This window comes from Hyperolius riggenbachi, chromosome 7, assembly GCF_040937935.1.
Source record: "Hyperolius riggenbachi isolate aHypRig1 chromosome 7, aHypRig1.pri, whole genome shotgun sequence".
In the NCBI taxonomy this organism is placed as follows: Eukaryota; Metazoa; Chordata; class Amphibia; order Anura; family Hyperoliidae; genus Hyperolius; species Hyperolius riggenbachi.
Window position 1 is genome coordinate 63,258,348 of NC_090652.1, and position 15,417 is coordinate 63,273,764.

The window sequence follows — 15,417 nt, forward strand, 5'->3', positions numbered from 1 at the left end:
TGCCCGGCTCATACCCTTAAACGAAAAACGTTTGCTCCTTCCATGTATGATTACATGGGGGGACAAATCTGAAGCCACAGAAGCCTTTGTTGATTCTGGCTCCGCGGCTAACTTTATGAGTTCAGAGTTCGCAGAAAAGTTGGGCATTCCGCTCACCCCAGTAAAACCACCTATCCAGGTTACTGCTGTGGATGACTCCCCGCTGCAAAGGGACCGTCCGCTGTCTCAGACACCAGAGGTGGAAGTCACTATTGGGGTTCTGCATAACGAAAGTCTAAGTTTCTTTGTATTACACATGACCACCTCCACAATTGTTTTAGGAATGCCCTGGCTGCAGCTCCATTCGCCACAGATTAATTGGGCTACAGGACAATTAACTAGTTGGTCAGACTTCTGTTCCCAACAGTGTCTAGGGAAGGTGACTTTAGGTCAGACCAAGTTGCATGTGGAGGGGGTTCCCGAGCAATACTCCGAGTTCTCGGATGTATTCTGTCCCAAGGCTGCTGACAAGTTACCTCCTCATCGCCCTTTCGATTGCCCCATCGATCTCCGTGCCGGTTGTATGCCCCCTAGGGGTCACCTGTATAATTTGTCTGGACCAGAGAAAATAGCGATGCAGGAGTACATTCGTGACAATTTAGCCAAAGGGTTCATTCGCCCCTCCCGGTCGCCTGCAGGGGCCGGATTCTTTTTTGTTAAGAAAAAAGACGGAGGGTTGCGACCATGCATCGACTACCGTGGCCTGAATAAAATCACGGTGAAGAATCGTTATCCGTTACCATTGATAGACGATTTATTTACGCAAGTCACCAACGCTAAGATCTTTTCAAAATTAGATCTGAGGGGTGCATACAACCTGGTCCGCATTAGAAAGGGTGATGAATGGAAGACGGCCTTCAACACTCCCGACGGGCATTACAAGTACTTAGTAATGCCCTTCGGGTTGTGCAATGCGCCAGCCGTCTTTCAAGAATTAATCAACGAGGTATTCAGGGAGGTGTTGGGTAGATTTGTACTAGTATACCTTGACGATATACTAATCTATTCCAACAACCTCCCCGAGCACAGGGTCCACGTTAAATTCGTGTTGGACAAATTGAGGCAAAATATGCTGTATGCCAAGGTGGAGAAATGTATTTTCGAGGTGACCACTGTCACATTTTTAGGGTATGTGATCTCCACCTCAGGCCTGTCAATGGATCCTGCCAAGGTCACAGCTGTCCTGGAATGGCCACAGCCAGTGGGGTTGAAGCCCCTGCAAAGATTTTTAGGTTTTGCGAATTACTATAGGAGGTTCATAAAGGGATATGCCACGATGATTGCCCCTCTTACCAGTCTCACAAAAAAGGGGGCAGATACCAACCACTGGTCTCCTGAGGCTGTGGCAGCTTTTTCTCACTTGAAAAAATTGTTTTGCTCTGCACCCATATTGAGACACGTAGACACCTCTTACCCATTCATTGTGGAGGTTGATGCCTCAAAAGTTGGAGTAGGGGCTGTGCTGTCTCAACGCTCTGGGCTGCAGGGAAGGTTGCACCCGTGTGCCTATTTCTCTCGGAGGTTTTCACCGGCAGAGAAAAACTACGACATAGGCAACCGGGAACTTCTGGCCATTAAATTGGCATTTGAAGAATGGCGCCACTGGTTAGAAGGGGCAGAACACACGATCACGGTGTATACTGATCACAAGAATCTGGAATACATCGAGGGGGCTAAGAGACTAAGTCCCCGACAGGCCCGTTGGTCGTTATTTTTTACAAGGTTCAGATTTATTATCACATACACTCCAGACAGCAAAAACATCAAGGCAGATGCCCTGTCCAGATGTTTTGAATTAGAGACAGCACAGCCCCCCGCTCCTGAGTCCATCATCCCGCAGAGGCTGGTGTTAGCAGCCACAGAGACCTGGGAGGATTGGACAAAGGTTTTGGGTCCCTTTCAGCAGGATGTCCCTGAGGGAAAACCGGAGGGGGTCTTGTTTATCCCACTGTTTTTTCGTCTACAGGTCTTACAAATGTTTCACGCCCATAAGAGTGCTGGTCACCCTGGTGCTGCCAGAACGCAGGATCTGATTGCCAGGTGTGCTTGGTGGCCTTCTATGGCATCAGACTGCAAGGAATATGTCAGGGAATGTGCGGTATGTGCCAAAAGTAAACCCTCCCGGCAGGCACCTGTCGGTACCTTACAGCCTTTACTCGCCCCGAGTGAACCATGGACCCACTTGTCCATGGATTTTGTGGGTGAGCTCCCCAGGTCTGAAGGCATGTCGGTCATTTGGGTGGTAGTCGACCGCTTCAGCAAAATGGCCCATTTTGTGCCTTTGAAAGGACTCCCCTCGGCCCAAGAATTGGCTGACCTATTCATCGTCCACATTTTCCGGCTGCACGGCATTCCGGAGAACATTGTGTCCAATCGGGGAGTCCAATTTATCTCTAAATTCTGGAGGGCATTTTGCCACCAAATGGGCATGAAGCTGTCTTTCTCGTCAGGCTACCACCCACAGACGAATGGGCAGACTGAACGAATTAATCAGTCTTTAGAACAGTTTTTAAGATGTTACGTTGCGGAGGCACAGAATGACTGGGTGAAGTTTCTGGCTTTTGCAGAATTTGCGCAGAATAATTTAAAGAGTTCTTCTTCTGGTTTTTCCCCATTCCAGATTGTGACAGGGAGGTCGCCCAAGTTCTCCCCTTTGCCAGTTGCCTCTTCTCCGTTCCCAGCGCTGGAGGATTGGCAGAGGTCACTCAGGGACAATTGGGGAATTGTTAGAGATAATTTGCAGAAAGCGTTCCAAAGTCAAAAGGGTCAAGCGGACAAGAGACGTTCCATGGAATGGAAGTTTCAGCCAGGGGATTTAGTCTGGGTGTCCACACGTCACTTGACCCTGAAGCAGCCTTCTGCCAAACTGGGCCCCAGGTTTGTGGGTCCGTTTTCTGTGACCAAAAAGATCAACAACGTCACTTATACCGTTGATCTCCCCGCCAGCATGCGTGGGGTGAGATCATTTCACGTATCCCTGCTCAAACCTGCAGTCCATGTGGGCCCTACTCCTCCTCCTCCTGTCCTGGTGGATAGTCATCCTGAGTTTGAAATAGAGAAAATTTTGGACTCTCGCATTGTCCAGAACTCGGTACAGTATCTGGTACACTGGAAGGGATGTGGCATTGAGGAGAGACAGTGGGTACTGGGGACTCGCATGCATGCGGATGAGTTGAGGAAAGAGTTTCATGCCTTACACCCCGAGAAGCATGGTAGGAGTTGTCCGGAGTCCACTCCTCGGGAGGGGGGGGAACTGTGATGAAACGCGGAAAAGCCGCTGTCTCTCATGGCGAGGCAACTGTTTCCGCGTCCAGCATGGCGTCACAACGCGGAAAAAACGCCGCATGCCGCTTAGGCAGAGCGGCGGAATCCGCATCGGAGGCGGCTCCCGCACTCAGTTCACTGGATACATTGCAAGACAGTACTGGTGTGGCTGGGACTGATAGTCCACCAAGATTCAGACTTACACGCGCGCGAGCACAGAGGCAGAGTTTAAATAGCAGTTAGAAGGGAGTCGGCTGACCAGCTGGGTCAGCTGACAAATTCCACTGCTCTCATTGGACCAGCAATTAGGGAGGTCCTGGAAAGGTCCTAGAGTATATATACTGCTGGTTGTTCACTTGCTCTTTGTCTGGCGTGCGATCACATGTCAACGGCTCCTTACAAGAAGGGTGGTTTCCCTCTACTCTGAAAGAAGCAATCGTCAGGCCTCTACTCAAGAAACCATCCTTAGACCCAGATGCTCTAAACAGCTACAGACCTGTCTCAAACCTCCCCTTTCTGGGAAAAGTTATTGAAAAGTCTGTCTACCTCCAACTTGAAGCCAGGCTCTCCAGAAACAACATCCTTGACCCTCTTCAATCTGGTTTCAGGAAATATCACAGCTGTGAAACAGCCCTCACCCAGATTTGCAATGATCTGCTCATTGCAAGAGACAAGGGTCAATGTTCCATCCTGATTTTGCTCGACCTCTCAGCGGCTTTTGACACAGTCGATCATGAAATCTTACTCAACAGGCTACAAGAGTACTGTGGCATAGATGGCATTGTTCTCCGGTGGTTCAACTCCTTCCTGGCTGGCAGAACACAAAGGGTAGCCTTAGGGCCCTTCCTCTCCAACCCTGTACCACTAAAATACGGTGTACCTCAGGGCGCAATATTATCCCCTTTACTGTTCACCATATACATGCTGCCACTTGGAGAAATCATACAAAAACATGGCCTGACATATCATTGCTATGCTGATGACACCTAGCTATATTTGTCATTCAAACCTGATGTCACAGACCCTACTCCACAAATAAACGCATGCTTAGCTGAGCTTCAGGAGTGGATGAATAATAATTGGCTAAAACTTAATGCTGACAAAACTGAGGTTCTTGTTATCGAGGGCCAGGGCTCAACAGCAAAGCAGCTCCAGTCTCAACCAACACCGCTAAGGATAGGGAGCTCAGACCTGAACAACTCAGACTGTGTGCGCAGCCTGGGAGTACTGATTGATGGGAAATTAAGCTTCAGGAATCAAATCTCAGCTGTTGTGAAACATTCCTTCTTTCACCTAAGGAATATTGCAAGGATTAAACACCTAATTCCTTCAGAGGATCTTCCAACCCTAGTTCATGCCTTTGTCACATCAAGGTTAGACTACTGCAACGTCCTCTACACAGGCCTGCATAAGAAAGACTTACGCCGCCTGCAATTAGTACAGAATACCGCCGCAAGGCTGTTAACGAGCCAACCCCGCCATTGCCACATAACACCAACCCTGAGCTCACTCCACTGGCTACCGATAAAATGGAGAATTCTGTTTAAGATTGGCTTACTGACATTCAAATCCTTGCACAATCTGGGCCCTGGATACCTGAAGGACTTGTTGCAACTACATCACACCCCCCACAATCTTAGATCAAAAGGACGTAACACCTTGGTCACCCCCAGAGTCCACCTCAAAACCTTTGGAGACAGAGCCTTTTGTCATGCTGCCCCTACACTTTGGAACTCCCTGCCACACCCAATCAGGACAGCCCCATCCCTGGAAGCATTTAAGTCTAAACTGAAAACCTACCTTTTCAGTCTGGCATTCATGAACATCTGACTATCTCCTCTGTAACACAACCCAGCCTGCAACCCTGTATTAATCTGAGACACAGCTATGCGCTTTGAGTCCTATGGGAGAAAAGCGCTTTACAAATGTTATTGTATTGTATTGTATATGTGGAAGCACCCAGATCCGTAGTCAGATCCGCAAGTGTGCCGGGACCAGCTGGAGCTGCAATCCTACACTTAGCTAGATTTTGTTGATAGCTTAAAGTACTAGTTTGATTGTGATTATTTGTTATGACTTTTGCCTGCCTTGACTACCCTTCTGAACTCTGATCTTGTACCTTGATATTTCTGATACCCTGTTGCCGAACCCCGGCTCGTTTCTAGACTCCGCCTCAGCCTCCTGATTCTGTACCTCGATATTTCTGATACCCCGTTACCGAACCCTGCCTGTACTTAGACTCCGCCTTTGCCTCCTGATCTTGTACTTTATCTGTCCGTGTGTGTACGACCTGGCTTGTCCGACCTCGAGAACCGACCTTACCGTTAGAGGCGGTTCCTCGCTCTGTTAGCGACCCTTCCTCCTGAGGGTCACTTCCAGACATCCTCCCTACTGTCAGTCTGACTCCTCCCGTCTTGGAGAGCTCAGGTCTGCAGAAGGAATCTGTGCAGTACTCCTTGCTGCACTGAGGCCTAGTCCTCAAAGTGTTACTGTTACACCAAACACTACACTCTACTCAGGTGAACAGAGGTTAGCTAGTATATCGGATTATCGGTGAGACTGCAGATCACTTATAATCTGGTATATATCTGTATTCCCAGTGATACTGCAGATCACCGGTAATCAGATCCTCTCTGTGCTTCACCGATCGTTACAGTTATGTTGCGGAGGCGCAGAATGACTGGGTAAAATTTCTGGCCTTCGCAGAGTTGAGTTCGCTCAGAACAATTTGAAAAATTCGTCGTCTGGTTTTTCTCCGTTCCAGATTGTAACTGGGAGATCGCCCAAATTTTCCCCCTTGCCAGTTGCCTCTTCTCCGTTTCCAACCCTGGAAGTCTGGCAGAGGGCATTTAAAGGCATCTGGGGGACGGTGAAGAGTAATCTGGAAAAAGCATTCCAGAGTCAAAAGGGTCAGGCTGACAAGAGACGCTCGTTGGAGTGGAAGTTCCAGCCAGGAGACTTGGTCTGGGTGTCCACACGTCACTTGACCCTGAGACAGCCCTCAGATAAATTAGGCCCCATGTTTGTGGGTCCATTTGCGGTGGCTAAGAAGATAAATAACGTTACTTATTCCATTGATCTTCCCGCCAGCATGCGTGGGGTAAGGTCCTTCCACGTGTCCCTCCTTAAGCCAGCGGTCCATGTGGGTCCCACTCCTCCTCCTCATGTGTTGGTAGATGATCAGCCTGAGTACGAGGTAGAAAGGATTTTAGATTCACGCATTGTACAAAACTCGGTACAATATCTCGTATATTGGAAAGGGTACGGCATTGAGGAGAGTATGGGTACCGGGGAAACGCATGCATGCAGACGAATTAAGGAGGGAGTTTCACGCCTTACATCCCGAGAAACCTGGTAGGAGTTGTCCGGAGTCCACTCCTCGGGAGGGGGGTACTGTGAAGAAACGTGGAAAAGCCGCCGTCTCTCAAGGTGAGGCGGCTGTCTCCGCGTCCAGCATGGCGTCACAACGCGGAAAAACTGCCGCATACCGCATAGGCAGAGCCGCGGAACCTGCATTGGGAGCGGCGGAATCCGCATTGGAACTGGATACATTGCAAGACAGTTCTAGTGTGGCTGGGACTGATAGTCCACCAGGATTCAGAGTGACACGCGCGCGCGCACAGAGACAGAGCTTATATAACAGCCAGAAGTGAGTCAGCTGACCAGGCTGGTCAGCTGACATTTTCCACAACTCTCATTGGTCCAGCAATTAGGGAGGTCCTGGAAAGGTCCTTGGGTATATATACTGCTGGCTGTTCACTTGTTCCTTGTCTGGCGTTGCGATCACATACGTGGGAGCACCCAGATCCGTAGTCAGATCCGCAAGTGTGCCGGGACCAGCTGGAGCTGTAATCCTACACTTAGCTAGATTCTGTTGATAGCTAAAGTACTAGTTTGATTGTGATTATCTGTTATGACCCTTTGCCTGCCTGACTATCCTCCTGAACTCTGATCTTGCACCTCGATATTTCTGATTCTCTGTTGCCGAACCCCGGCTCGTTCCTAGACTCTGCTTCTGCCTCCTGATTTTGTACCTCGATATTTCTGATACCCCGTTGCCGAACCCTGCCTGTACTTAGACTCCGCCTTTGCCTCCTGATCTTGTACTTTATCTGTCCGTGTGTGTACGACCTGGCTTGTCCGACCTCGAGAACCGACCTTACTGTTAGAGACGGTTCCTCTGTCTGTTAGTGACCCTTCCTCCTGAGGGTTACTTTCAGACAATCCTTCCTGCTGTCAGCCCGACTCCTCCCGTCTTGGAGAGCCCGGGTCTGCGGGAGGAATCTGTGCAGTACTCCTGACTGCACTGAGGCCTTGTCCTCAAAGTGTTACTGTTACACCAAAAACACTACACTCTACTCAGGTGAACAGAGGTTAGCTGGTATATCGGATTATCAGGTGATACTGCAGATCACTTATAATCTTGTATACATCTGCATTCCCAGTGATACTGCAGATCACCGGTAATCAGATACTCTCTGTGCTTCACCGATCGTTACACAATCACAAATATACAGTATTCCAAAATAGAACCCATCCTTCTTTACCCCTTTTCTTGCACATTTTTTCTACAAACAAAACCCCAAACTCAAAAGAAAAACAAAAACTACCCCATCCCTCCTCTCCCACCTATTTTGTACAATAAAATCCTCACAAAAAGAGAATCCCACAAGAGAAACATTCTGCCCCACAAATTGCAATGTACTTCCTAATCAAAATAACAAATCAAATGTCCCCCAGCAAGAGACTCCTCCCCACATCCTCATCATAATTCCGTACTCTGACGAATCTTGCAACTTAAAACATCTCTCCCATGTATCATTAAAAAAAAAAAAATTATTTTGCTGAAGAGCTTGCTGATTTTCAGCATCCTTCAATCTATTAACTTTGCCTATCCATTCTCTAAGGGTAGGAGGATCTCGATATCTCCATTTAACTGGAATCAAGCTATTAGCAGCTATCAACAGTTGGGGAACAATTGAATTCTTATAACTACTAATAGAATACAACATATCGTGCAATAACACTGTAGATGGTAGGCATGGTCGGGAGAGCCCATTTCCGTTTCCGAGACAATTCCACATACCGTCATACCGAAATTCCGCTACCGTTTCATTCCGACGGTATTCCGGAGCTGTTCCGTGGAATTCCGACTTATTCGAAATTCCGTCGGAAAAATTTGAATCTCTCTCTCTCTCTCTCTCTAGCAGGTGGGGGGATGCCCTAACTGTTCATGGATCTTGTCTTCCAGGGATTTGTAGGATGTAAAAAGCAAGCTCACATACATTGGCCAGGAATCAAACCCAGGTCAACTGCTTGAAAAACAGCTATGCTCACCACTATACCACCAACGCTACATGCTAAAGCCAGCCTAGCATGTACCATTGCGATATACCCAAGAGAAAAATGAGCATGCTTATTTGCTTAATTTGCTAGATGAAAGCAGTGGGACACATGGGGATACTGCTTACAGGCTTCAATTCAAGACTTCAGAAAGATCATGTGCCCCCCTGGATGATGCTGGTGAAACACACACAGCAAAGGAATGAAATTAATGAAGGAAGATTTCAGGGCAAGGGTGGGAAGAATGAAAAGCTAGGTGGCCATGCAACCATTACCACACTACATGCTAAAGCTGGCCTAGCATAAACCATACTACCATTATGATCAATTCAATAGAAAAAGTAGCATGATTAAGGATTTGTACTTTTTGAAAAGCATGCTTATATTCCATAGCTGGGATGTGAACCCAGGACACAGTGGGTAGTAGGTATCTGTCTTACCCTCTAGACCATGAACCACACTACATGCTAATGCTGGCCTAGCATGCTTATATACCATAGCATATCTATTGAATTGATCATAATGGTAGTATGGTACATGCTAGGCCAGCTTTAGCATGTAGAGGTGGGACAAGGTCCTTCAGCACCCAAGGCTGAGACAGCAAAGTGCGCCCCCCCATCCCTCCCACCCCAGCCGTCACACACTGATTGCTATTACACTAAGAGGTGCCCCAGGGCCCCCAACCCCCCCAACACCTTAATCTCTACTTATCTGGCTTGCAGTCACTGCCATGTATCACCTTTTCTTATTTCTTTCTGCTTCAAACACAATTGGGAATAACAGCTGAATGAATTGTGCACCCCTTCCTACACTGCGCCCTGAGGCTGCAGCCTCTTCAGCCTCTGCCTCGGCCCGGCCCTGAGTGTGGTTGATGGTCTAGGGGGTAAGACAGATACCTACTACCATGTAGTGCGGATCATGGTCTAGAGGGTAAGACAAATACCTACTACCCACTGCATCCTGGGTTCAAATCCCAGCTATGGTATATAAGCATGCTTTTCAAAAAGTACAAATCCTTAATCATGCTACTTTTTCTATTGAACTGATCATAATGGTAGTATGGTTTATGCTAGGCCAGCTTTAGCATGTAGTGTGGTTCATGGTCTAGAGGGTAAGACAGACACCTACTACCCACTGCGTCCTGGGTTGAAATCCCAGCTATGGGATAAGCATGCTTTTCAAAAAGTACAAATCCTTAATTGTGCTACTTTTTCTATTGAATTGATCATAATGGTAGTATGGTTTATGCTAGGCCAGCTTTAGCATGTAGTGTGGTTCATGGTCTAGAGGGTAAGACAGATGCCTACTACCCACTGTGTCCTGGGTTCAAATCTCAGCTATGGTATATAAGCATGCTTTTCAAAAAGTACAAATCCTTAATCATGCTACTTTTTCTATTGAACTGATCATAATGGTAGTATGGTTTATGCTAGGCCAGCTTTAGCATGTAGTGTGGTTCATGGTCTAGAGGGTAAGACAGACACCTACTACCCACTGCGTCCTGGGTTGAAATCCCAGCTATGGGATAAGCATGCTTTTCAAAAAGTACAAATCCTTAATTGTGCTACTTTTTCTATTGAATTGATCATAATGGTAGTATGGTTTATGCTAGGCCAGCTTTAGCATGTAGTGTGGTTCATGGTCTAGAGGGTAAGACAGATGCCTACTACCCACTGTGTCCTGGGTTCAAATCTCAGCTATGGTATATAAGCATGCTTTTCAAAAAGTACAAATCCTTAATCCTGCTACTTTTTCTATTGAACTGATCATAATGGTAGTATGGTTTATGCTAGGCCAGCTTTAGCATGTAGTGTGGTTCATGGTCTAGAGGGTAAGACAGATACCTACTACCCACTGCGTCCTGGGTTCAAATCCCAGCTATGGAATATAAGCATGCTTTTCAAAAAGTACAAATCTTTAATCATGCTATGTTTTCTATTGAATTGATCATAATGGTAGTATGGTTTATGCTAGGCCAGCTTTAGCATGTAGAGTGGTTCATGGTCTAGAGGGAAAGACAGATGCCTACTACCCACTGCGTCCTGGGTTCAAATCCCAGCTATGGAATATAAGCATGCTTTTCAAAAAGTACAAATCCTTAATCATGCTACTTTTTCTATTGAATTGATCATAATGGTAGTATGGTTTATGCTAGGCCAGCTTTAGCATGTAGTGTGGTTCATGGTCTAGAGGGAAAGACAGATACCTACTACCCACTGCGTCCTGGGTTCAAATCCCAGCTATGGAATATAAGCATGCTTTTCAAAAAGTACAAATCATTAATCATGCTACTTTTTCTATTGAATTGATCATAATGGTAGTATGGTTTATGCTAGGCCAGCTTCAGCATGTAGTGTGGTTCATGGTTTAGAGGGTAAGACAGATTCCTACTACACACTGCATCCTGGGTTCAAATCCCAGCTATGGTATATAAGCATGCTTTTCAAAAATAAAAATCCTTAATCATGCTACTTTTTCTATTGAACTGATCATAATGGTAGTATGGTTTATGCTAGGCCAGTGTTAGCATGTAGTGTGATTCATGGTCTAGAGGGTAAGACAGATACCTACTACCCACTGCATCCTGGGTTCACATCCCAGCTATGGAATATAAGCATGCTTTTCAAAAAGTACAAATCCTTAATCATGCTACTTTTTCTATTGAACTGATCATAATGGCAGTATGGTTTATGCTAGGCCAGCTTTAGCATGTAGTGTGGTTCATGGTCTAGAGGGTAAGACAGATACCTACTACCCACTGCATCCTGGGTTCACATCCCAGCTATGGAATATAAGCATGCTTTTCAAAAAGTACAAATCCTTAATCATGCTGCTTTTTCTATTGAATTGATCATAATGGTAGTATGGTTTATGCTAGGCCTGCTTTAGCATGTAGAGTGGTTCATGGTTTAGAGTAGGGGTCCCCAACCACCGGGCCGCGGCGGGTCTGTCATCTTGCCCCTCCCCCCCGCGGCCGCCGCTTCTGTTACTTTATGAGCGGGCGGCCACTTCCGGATTCCCCCATGCGCGCTCTCCTCCGAAGTACTATCTCCTCCTATAACAGCAGCGCGTCTTGCGTCTGCTGTAAGGAGGGAAGGAGGCGGGGCAGTGGCTTCCTGTAGCGGCGATATGCATCGCCGCTACCATGGGAACCGCTGCCCCGCCTCCTTCCCTCCTTACAGCAGACGTAAGACGCGCTGCTGTTATAGGAGGAGATAGTACTTCATGGAGGAGAGCGCGCATGGGGGAATCCGGAAGCGGCCGCCCGCCCGCTCATAAGGTAACAGAAGCGGCGGCCGCACCATCTTCGCATACTGGGCACTATACTAGCTATAGCTGGGCACTATACTAGCCATGCTGGGCACTATACTAGCCATGCTGGGCACTATACTAGCCATGCTGGGGCACTACACTAGCCATGCTGGGGCACTACACTAGCCATGCTGGGGCACTACACTAGCCATGCTGGGCACTATACTAGCCATGCTGGGCACTATACTAGCCATGCTGGGGCACTACACTAGCCATGCTGGGGCACTACACTAGCCATGCTGGGGCACTACACTAGCCATGCTGGGGCACTATACTAGCCATGCTGGGGCACTATACTAGCCATGCTGGGGCACTATACTAGCCATGCTGGGGCACTATACTAGCCATGCTGGGGTAACCATACTAGCCATGCTGGGCACTTTACTAGCCATACTGGGGCACTATACTGGGGTAACTATACTAGCCTAGCCATGCTGGGCACTTTACTAGCCATACTGGGGCACTATACTGTGCACTTTACTAGCTATACTGGGGCACTACCTACCCATACTGGACACTATATTAGCTATACTGGGCGCTATACTAGGGCACTACCGACCCATACTGGGACTATACTAGCTATACTGGTCAATACTAGCTATACTGGGGCACTATACTAGCTACACTGGGGTAACTATACTAGCCATACTGGGGCAACTAAACTCCCTATACTGAGGCAACTATGCTAGCTATGCCGCCGAACCCCAGCCCCTCCCCCCATAACCCGCTGCACACGACATCGTCCACTAGGTCAAAAAGTACAAAACCTTAATCATGCTATTTTTTTCTATTGAACTGATCATAATGGTAGTATGGTTTATGCTAGGCCAGCTTTAGCACATAGTGTGGTTCATGGTCTAGAGGGTAAGACAGATACCTACTACCCACTGCATCCTGGGTTCAAATCCCAGCTATGGAATATAAGCATGCTTTTCAAAAAGTACAAATCCTTAATCATGCTACTTTTTCTATTGAATTGATCATAATGGTAGTATGGTTTATGCTAGGCCAGCTTTAGCATGTAGGGAGGTTCATGGTCTTGAGGGTAAGACAGATACCTACTACCCACTGCTTCCTTGGTTCAAATCCCATCTATGGAATATAAGCATGCTTTTCAAAAAGTACAAATCCTTAATCATGCTACTTTTTCTATTGAATTGATCATAATGGTAGTATGGTTTATGCTAGGCCAGCTATAGCATGTAGTGTGGTTCATGGTCTCGAAGGTAAGACAGATACCTACTACCCACTGCGTCCTGGGTTCAAATCCCAGCTATGGTATATAAGCATGCTTTTCAAAAAGTACAAATCCTTAATCATGCTACTTTTTCTATTGAACTGATCATAATGGTAGTATGGTTTATGCTAGGCCAGCTTTAGCATGTAGTGTGGTTCATGGTCTAGAGGATAAGACAGATACCTACTACACACTGCATCCTGGGTTCAAATCCCAGCTATGGTATATAAGCTGTTTTGAAAATCTGCAATTCCCTACTTGATTATATTAGAGAGAGAGAGAGAGAGAAATTTCCGACCATCCCTAGTAGATGGTTACCAATTAATACAAGAATCAATTATCCTTCCAGTACAATCTAATACTTTATGCCAAAAACTCGAATTAATAGGATTAGGACACTCCCATACCAAGTGCAATAATGTGTCTTTTTCCCCACAACCTCTCCAAGATCTATCACTTACACCAGGATAAATAGAAGCCAGTCTATCAGGCATTCTATACCATCTAGTTAACAACTTAAAATTAACTTCCTTAATCCTAGAATTTACAGAAGTAGCATGGGCCAGAACACATACTTTACTTTTTTGAATGTTACTAATAGAAATGTTAAAAATCCTCCTCCTACCTACTTAGATATTCCGGAAAATCCCTAAGCTCGCTAAAAATTAATATTTTACACAAAAAAGATATCAGATGCATGGGAGGAGTCCTCAAAACAAAGAGCTTTCAAATTCTGTCAAACCCATATTACTGCGGAAAATTCTCTTCTTCTCCATTAAAAAAAATGTTCCAATTGCCTATGTCTACAGATATCAAACGGAAACTGTCCAAATTCCTCACGAAACCTACTCAAACATTTCAGATTTCCATTAACCAAAACATCTTTCAAACTCAACCTACTTCCACCTCTCCAAGAAGAGAACCCCACAAGAGGTGACATAGGAGATAACTCCTCAGTCCAACCGCATTTCTTATTAACCAATTCCCAAATCTTAAACACATTCTTAACCCAAGATGGGGTCCACTGCGGTAACCCCCTAAAATCCCAGGCAGCCAGAAAACATTCACCAACTCTATCCCCACTAACCTGTTTTTAATATTGACCCAACCCTTCACACCTCTCCATATGTCCAATCAAAAAGTCTAACTAATACACAAGCTTGATAATATATCTTCAGATCAGGACATCCCAAACCATCCATCTCCTTAGGGTGAGTCAAAGTCCCATACATTAGCCTTGAGACCTTGTTTTGCCAAACAAACCAGATAAAAATGGATTTCAGAGACTTGAAAAAAGTTGCAGGCACACAAACCGGCAGCATGGACATACAAAACACTAACCTAGCAAAACATTCATCTTAATAATATTTATGTTCCCAAATCACAAAAAAACCTCCCTCCCCATCCTTCCAAGTCCTTATTTATAGAACTTAACAAAGGAAGATAGTTAAGTGAAAACAATCAATAATAATAATAGACAAATCACTAGGCAACATAATTCCCAATTACTTCTAAAAGGAAATGAAAATGCTTTCTTCTGATTTAGCAATAAAGGATTCATTGAGACATTACAGCTAATGGGAATCAATAACTAAATAAAAAAAGTCAGATTCTTACCTAAGGAGAGGGAAGGCTCGGGTCCTAAAGAGCCTTCCCTCTCCTCTCCCGGAGCCCTCGGTGCTGTGCTGGCTCCCCCGTTCAAATAAGACAGGTGGCTCCATACTGCGCACGTGCGAGTGCGTCATAGAGGGCGCTCGCACGGGCGCAGTGTAGAGCGGCCTGTCTTCGGGAGAGCTCGGGCTCCCGAAGCATTTAAAAAGCCTCCCTTCGGCGGGAAACAGCGGTATTTGACCGAAACGGTCGAATACCACTACAGGGGAGCCAGCGCAACAACAGGGACCGGGAGATGGGATCCAGAGCCTCTCTCTCTTTAGGTGAGTATCTTTTTTATTTAAATTTTTATCTTTTTTATTTAAATTTCGGTTCCCATTCACTTTAAGTGCCTTAGATTTTGACACATTAATCTTGAAGTTTGAGTAAACCCATACCTATCAAATTCTTTGATCAGATTTGGTAAGGACACCAATGGATCTGAGACATAAAATATCATCTGCAAAAAGCGATAATTTATGCTCATCATCCCCCAACTTTACCCCATGAATACTTCCCTCCCTCCTGATAGTGCATAAAAGAACTTCCAAGGTCAAAATAAATATCACCAG